The following is a 7,205-nucleotide window of genomic DNA, read 5'->3' on the forward strand; positions in this document are numbered from 1 at the left end:
TCACGGTTGAGCCCAGGCAGCGTAGGCAGCGTACCACCCCAGGGGGTGGTTGTTGACTATCATCACTCATACTGCTGCTGGGACTTCACGACAGGAAAATGCGGAGAATGACAAGGGTGCAAATTAAGGGAAAAAAGCAGAGGGCGGGGCAAGATGGACGTCTGGACTAATCAGTGGTCACTGGGCTTGGCAGTTTGTACTAATGCGGCTTTGTTGGTGAATACTTGCCATTTGTTTGGTATCCTTTGACATTTCCATTTAACGGTACCCGCTTCTTCTGGTTACTTCTTGGTAGATATACGTGCCTTACAGGGAGAGCTCTGCCCAGGCCAGATTTCAAGGGTCCAATCCCAAATTCAGGATCCAGCCCTACCAATTTTTTTTTTTTTTAAAAAAAAACAAGCCTTACCAGTTGACCTGGCTGACTAACTAGAGGAGACCCAGCCCTTTCAACAGTTGCCAGAAATCTCTGGATACATACAGTGAGGTGACCCTCTGGAAAGAGCAAAGGAAAGTTGGAAGTAAATTTCTGTCTTTTAGTTTGATTCCTGCTGAGTAGGTCTCCCTCTACACCAGCCCCCGGGGTATGGGGACCTGAGGGCTCCATGGATTGGGTTCAGTCCAGCCCATGCAGAGCTCTACCCGGTGAGAATGTGACCGCCCATCTGTCTAGGGGTGGAAGTAGCTGGTGAACAACCTACTCTATCGGAACAATTCTTAAGAGAATTAGCATGTCAAAGGGCCTTAGGCCTGAACATTGATTTCGGTCACCACGACAAATAAAAGTATTCAAGCTGGTGCTGCAGAATTTGAGAATGCCACCTCCTGCCTTTAAAATGACTTGGTATATAGTGAAAGACAGCCTGTGATGGCACAATTTGGAAAGTTGCAGGAACTGTAAACACAATGGATAGAGCACAGGCCCGGGAGTCAGAAGGTCATGGGTTCTAATTCCAGCTCTGCCTCCTGTCTGCTGTGTGACCTTGGGTAAGTCACTTAATTTCTCTGGGTGTCAGTCACCTCATCTGTAAAACAGGGATTGAGACTGTAGGACAGGGGCTGTGCCCAACCTGATTTGCTTGTATCCACCCCAGTGCTTAGTACAGTGCCTAGCACATAGTAAGCACTTAAATACCACAATCTTTATTATTATTATTGATCAGCTACTCTATTTGCACCATTACCAACTTTTTCTCAGAACTCCTGAAGGAAAAGAGGCAGGTTTAGCTTTCTCAGGGTTCAGAGTTCAATTTTGCTTGTAACTTAATATTGAGTCTCAGGGGTGTAGACTCAACACCCGATGTAAAGGATCCCACTGGGCCTGCAACACGTGCCCCTTCGAAATGTTCTTCCTGGGGTGAGGGGGGGTGGAAATCAAAGACCTGAAGGGTCCCCTCTTTCATAGTCACCTTCTACTTTAGTGTTAGTCCAGGAAGTGCTCGAAATTCACAGGTGCCAGCTTGCTGCCAGGAACCATAGAATTCCAAGCGGGCAACAGAGCTGAATAAGCCAGCCCAGTTGCCGGAGCTAGATCGGCAGCTCGCCTCAGTTCAGGAGACTGCAGTGAGCACAACGGCACACCAACCCGGGGGACTTCTGCCCTTCCAGCATGAAGGCATGGAGCTCTCCGGCAGAGGGCAACACACAAGCTGGTCCTGGCATTTCGGCTCTCAGCTGGCTCCTCACCCTCTGCAAGGTAGGCGGTCCCCATGGCTTTTGGGGACCACCTGACATGGAGGCCCTGGGGAGGGCAGAGCCAGATCTTTCAGTGGTGCATGCAAAGGGGCAGGTATCCCCCTCCCCCACCCTTTTATACCTCCCAGTCACCTCCTTGGACTCCTCAGCAGAGACCACTACCGGATCCTGAACACTGACTCTTCCCTGAGCATCCCTTCTTTCCAGATGCTAATAAGCCATCCAGACTAGAGAGGCAAAGCCCCTTATTTTCTGGGTCTTTCCATCTTCAATCCAGGAAGCTGTGTCACCGTATACCCGAGTGTCCAGGAACTCCCAGCCCCCTGGGTGGCAGCCTGGTGAACAGCCACCTACTAGCTCTCCAAGGCCTGGTTGAAAGCAGCCTAAGCCTTTGGGAAAAGGGCATTTGTTTGAGCAGCTTGATTTTTTTTTTTAAATCTTGGGGATTTAAAGTCAAAGAGGTCATGCAAAGGTTGTCATAACCACTGCAATCGGAAAGAAAATCCCAGTATTTGGAATCCAACCAAAGATTAACTTGATTTGTTTTGCTCCCCCTCTACAATCTGCCTTTCGAAAATATCCTCAAGACATGAATGACTCGACACTGGGGCACAGCATGATAATCTCTTTAGAGAAACAATGAATTAACTTTATAAAACTGGGACCCCGATAGACCAATCAAGTCAATGGTATCTGATGGCCTAGTGGCTAGAGTACGGGCCCGGGGGTCAGAAGGACTGGCTACTAATGCCTGCTCTGCCGCTTATCTGCTGTGTGACCTTGGACAAGTTATTTAACTTCTCTGGGCCTCAGTTACCTCATCTGTAAAATGAGAATTGAGACTGTGTGCCCCATGTGGGTCTTGGACTGTGTCCAACCTCCTATCTACCAAGGGCTCAGTACAGCACGTGCTCATATATCATAGGAAAAAAAAATTATCAAACACTTATTGTGTGAACAGCATTGTACTAAGCGCTTGGGAGCATAACAATAAAACAGAATTGACAGACACATTCCCTGCCCACAAGGAGCTTACAGTCTAGAGGCCACAGTCTACATTACCAAAATGTCCCTAACGTCTTGTTTGTATAATCAAGATGTGTGAGGCTTGGAATGGAACAAAGAGTCAGTGTTCACCTCCGAGGACTTCACAGCTATACAGACCTACGCATCCTTTCTGCTCATCAAGGGTTTCCTCTCCAGATATGGACTGCATGAGACTTAACATTTTGGGCAGGGATATGTCTACCACCTCTACTGTACTGTACTTTCCCAAGCATTTCGTACAGTGCTCTGCACACAGTTAAGCCCCCGATAAAAGCCAGCAATCGCCTTACTGGTTTTTAAGGGAGACGGTCGACCTCCACCCAACCCACCTATTTGGAGCAGCCTTTTCAGATCTGAGAAGAGGATTTTAATGAGATAAAGACATTAGGTGGCTACGAAGTGGAGTCCTAGATAAAGTCTTGGCGTTGGGAAAGTCGATCATTTTACTGAGTCCTTACCATGTGCAGAACATTGCTCTAAGCACTTGGGAGAATATGATATTATGGAGTTCACAGACATGCTCCCTGCCCATAAGAAGCTTACAGTCTAGAGAGAAAAACGTGGAAGAGGTGGGAGGTGATCATGGAGTTACAGTAAAGGGTACAGGGACTGATTAACGGAAGATGATGAAACCATGTGGGAACGCAGTAAATGGAATAAAAATAGGAAGAGACGACGGTGGAAAGTTCTGTGGAAGGTAGAAGTCAGCAGGGCTGAAGATTTGAGAGTGGGCCTAGCCTCAGCCAAGCCCAGACTGGAGGGCTGCTGGGATTTCTTGTCCCAACGGGCACAGAGAAATGTTCACGTGTGCTTATGCAGTTATGTGGTGGCACCGGTCTGTGTTCGCCTGGGCTTTTGGTCTGTAGATGTCTGAAATGGCAGGTGCAACCACCCCGCCCCAGCCTGAGCCCGGCCAGGATTTAGTCCGAGGCCCAGGGGCAAGGAGGATTAGCCGAGTTTAGCTGGGTAAAAAGGAGGGAGGAAAGTCGCTCACAGTTCTGTTGTAAGTGGACCAAAAGTAATGGAGAGAAATCAGCAAGCTTTGCAGGGGTTTAGAAGCGGGACTGTTTGAATATGGTGATAAAAGCCCAGTGGCATGCCAAAGGCATCTTGAGAATCCTAATCTAGTGAAAATTCAAAAGACTGATTTCTCCCCATATGGACAAGCGAGGAAGAAGAGATACATGAATGCCAAGTCGATCTTGAGACAGACATCCGGGCGTATATATCGATACATCAGATTACGTGGCATAAGATAGAAGTCATAAGCCAAAAGTCAGACCTAGGAATTCTCGGTATTCAAATGCTAGTCAAAAGTGGGAGTAGGGGTCAGGAGAGGAAGATAACCACACTCCAGGTTAAAGGGTCTTGACCACACTCTGGGGCAGACCCACAGTGAGCGAAAAGGTTGAGTGGGGGGGGGGGGGGGGAGAGCCTGCCAAAGATATAGAAGGAACAGAGTGGGGAAGAAAATCGGCAGAGGACAATGCTTTGGAAACCCATGATTAGAAAGGATTCTGAGGAAGAAATTTTAAATTTAACCTACTTGTATATCCTTCCGGGCTCAGACTGTGTAACAGACCACTTTTATATTTTTGGTTTTATCCTACTCCCATGCAGACTCAAAGGCTTGAGAGGAATGGTGCATCAAGAGCTGGAGAGCCGGGGGTGGGGTGGGCAGGGGAGTGAGGGAGGAGGTGAGGGGGGGCGGAGGGAGAATGAAGGAAGGAAAAACCTGAAGGGAGTTTAGGCATCCAGTACAGTAAGATTTGATCCTGCCCTCCCTTCTAAGGCCGGCTCAATAAAGTGGACAATTAAAAGACGCTTATTATTGGCGGTATCCACACCAAATACTTTTTTTGGGAAGGGGGAAGAGGGGCGCCCTTCTCCGAAATGGCCGAGACACCTTGGATTTCCGTCGGTATTTTGGTCCGGCACCTAGCAAGCTACACACCTGAGGTGATACTATCCAGGCACATAACACTCACTTCGACACTTCGAGTTTTAAAAAGCGAAATAAAACCACCACCTTCGTTTCAACTCCACGGCCGAGGCTTAGGCAAACTATTCTACGGGGTTCACGAGTTCCGAAGCGGTGTCCCAGACTGCACCATTATTCTCTGCCCTTGATGGTTCTGCAGAAGAATTTGTAAATATTCAGAAAAATCACTGTTCGGAAGAGGGAGGACTTTTCATTCCAACTGACCTTTTGGAAGGCAGACCGCTTTTCCAAGTACAGAGCATTATTGTTTCTCTTCCTAAAGCGTCTACCCACTCTCACGTTCATACCATCTTTGGCAAAAAGAGGGTATAGAGGGGCAAGGGGGCCCTCAAGCCCCACGCTCCAAACCCAGCCAGAGCTGGCCCCCGGAGGCCTGTGGGATTTTTCCTGCCGGCATCACCCCGCAGAGGGACCCCAGACGGATCAATCCTTCCAACTCGAAGCGGCCAAACCGGATATCCTTCCCAAAGGGGCCCACACACTGGATCCATTTACTAGGTCAGCGCTCTGCTAGGGCCCCTATTGGGGCTTCTGAGGAATTCAACTCTGTGGTTCTTTGCTCCACTCACAGCCTCTCCCTCCTCCCCCCCCGGTGCCCCATGGAGATGGCCTTCACCCCCCTTCAGCGCGGCCCCTTCAACACAGAGTCTCTCTCTTCTCTCTCCCCCCACCCCCGCCCGCCCCCAACCCCGCCGCCATTCCAGGCCCGAACCTTTCGGGTCGAGCCGATTTGGTCGGGCCACGAGCCCCGCCCCCGCCTTCCGAGCCCGAGTCTCCCGCGCGCGGCTCCGCCGTCCCCCCGCTCCGCGGCCCGGCCTCGCTCCCCTTCCTCTCCCGCCCGCGCAGGCCCCGAGGCGGCGGCGGCGTGCGGGCCCGCGGGCTCCCCACGGCCCAAGGGAGACCAGGCCTCCCCCGCGGCCTAGTCCCGCCGCCCGCTCTCGTCAGGCACCCGGCCTCACCTGCAGACGGGCGGGCGGGCAAGCCCGGGGCTCCTTCCTCAGGTGAGGGAGGGCGGGGGAGGGGCGGGGGGGCGCGGGGGCTCAGGCGGGGCGCTAACGGCTCCGCGCGGGTGCGGTAGGAGCGGCGGCGACGGCGGCGGTAACGGCGGCAGCTCCAGCTCCTCCTCAACGCGCACAACCCCCGCTCCTCTCCTGTGGCTCCCAGCCCCGCCTCTCCCTCCCCCGACCCTAACCCAAACGCCCATTGGTCCCCCGCCTGCTCTGGCGCCTTTCTGACTTGAGAAAAGGCTGTTCCTCGAGCCGAGGAGGTGGGACTTCCGCTCGTGTGCCTTCAGCAGGCTCGTGGAAGTCGGGGACCGGCCCCGCTCGGGAGGCGTGGGCCACGAATAATAATGACGAGGAGGGCGAGGGTTGCCTCGCAGACGTTGCGTTGGGACCGAGCCTTATGCTAAGCGCTAGGGTCGACGCAGTCAAGCGGATGGGGGACGGGCCCTGGGCCGCGCGGCCGAGACGCACAGGCCAAGAAATGGGGCGGAGAGCAGCGAAAGCGGCCTGGCCTGGCTGGGGGAGGAGAGGGGAGAGACTGAGGCGGCGGCCGGTAAGTGGCCGAGGGGCTCCGGGAGCCTGGTCCCCGCCTTCCCGGCGTCAGGCCGAGGATCAGGAAGATTCGGAAAAGGTTAGGGGGAGAAAGACAGAAGTCCAAGGAGACCTGGAGAAGCCGCGTGGCCCGGTGGAAAGAACCCCGGTTTGGGAGTCCGGCAAACCTGAGTTCTCGTCCCAGTTCTCCCCCTTGGCGGCCCCGAAACCTTGGACTAGTCACTTAGCTTTTCTGGGCCTCGGTTTCCACATCTGTAAAATGGGGATTCAATTCCTAGCCTCCCTTTCCCTTAGGCTACGAGCCCTGTGTGGGACAGGGGCCGACCTGATTGTCCATCCAAATTACTACCAAGCCGATCCAGACCCTTCTATCCCACCTTGACTCCTGCATCAGCCTCCTTGCTGACCTTCCTGCGTCCTCTCTCCCTCCACTCCGGTCCATACTTCACTTTGCTGCCCAGATCATTTTTTGTGGAGAAAAAGTTCAGTCCATGTTTTCCCCACTCCTCAAGAACCTCCAGTGGTTGCCCATCCACTTCTGCAACAAACAGAAACTACTTACCCACAGCTTTGAAGTACTCGATCAACTTGCCCCAACTTATTTTACCTCACTGATCTCCTACCTCAGCCCAGCTTGCACACTTTGCTCCTCTAGTGCCAGCTTGCTAACTGTGCCTTAATCTCATCCATCTCACCAACCCCTTGCCCACATCCTCCCTTTGACCTGGAACTCCCTTCCCCTCCGTATACACCAGACCACTCTCACCTTCAAAGCTTTATTAAAATCACATCTCTCCCACGAGGCCTTTCTCAACTAAGCCCTCCTTTTCCCTACTCCATTCCCCTTCTGTGTCCCCTGTGCAGGCAGATCTGCAGCCTTTGAGCACGTGATAGTCACCCCACTC

General features: G+C 52.6%; 1 protein-coding gene across 2 annotated transcripts in view; it reads right to left on the reverse strand.

Moving 5' to 3' along the window:
• Positions 1-5,761, reverse strand: part of ELAVL1 (ELAV like RNA binding protein 1) — a 51,298-nt gene extending 45,537 nt beyond the window's left edge. The window contains exons 1-2 of one of the 2 annotated variants that reach the window (XM_029049996.1): positions 5,704-5,761; positions 4,772-4,877 (exon numbers count right to left, since the gene is read on the reverse strand). The gene's annotated coding sequence lies outside the window, so the exon portion shown is untranslated. The remainder of the gene's footprint in view (positions 1-4,771; positions 4,878-5,703) is intronic. The other variant, XM_029049997.1, reaches the window with a different exon arrangement.
• Between the last annotated feature and the right edge of the window lie 1,444 nt (positions 5,762-7,205).

This window comes from Ornithorhynchus anatinus, chromosome X1 (assembly GCF_004115215.2).
Source record: "Ornithorhynchus anatinus isolate Pmale09 chromosome X1, mOrnAna1.pri.v4, whole genome shotgun sequence".
NCBI classification, from domain to species: domain Eukaryota; kingdom Metazoa; phylum Chordata; class Mammalia; order Monotremata; family Ornithorhynchidae; genus Ornithorhynchus; species Ornithorhynchus anatinus.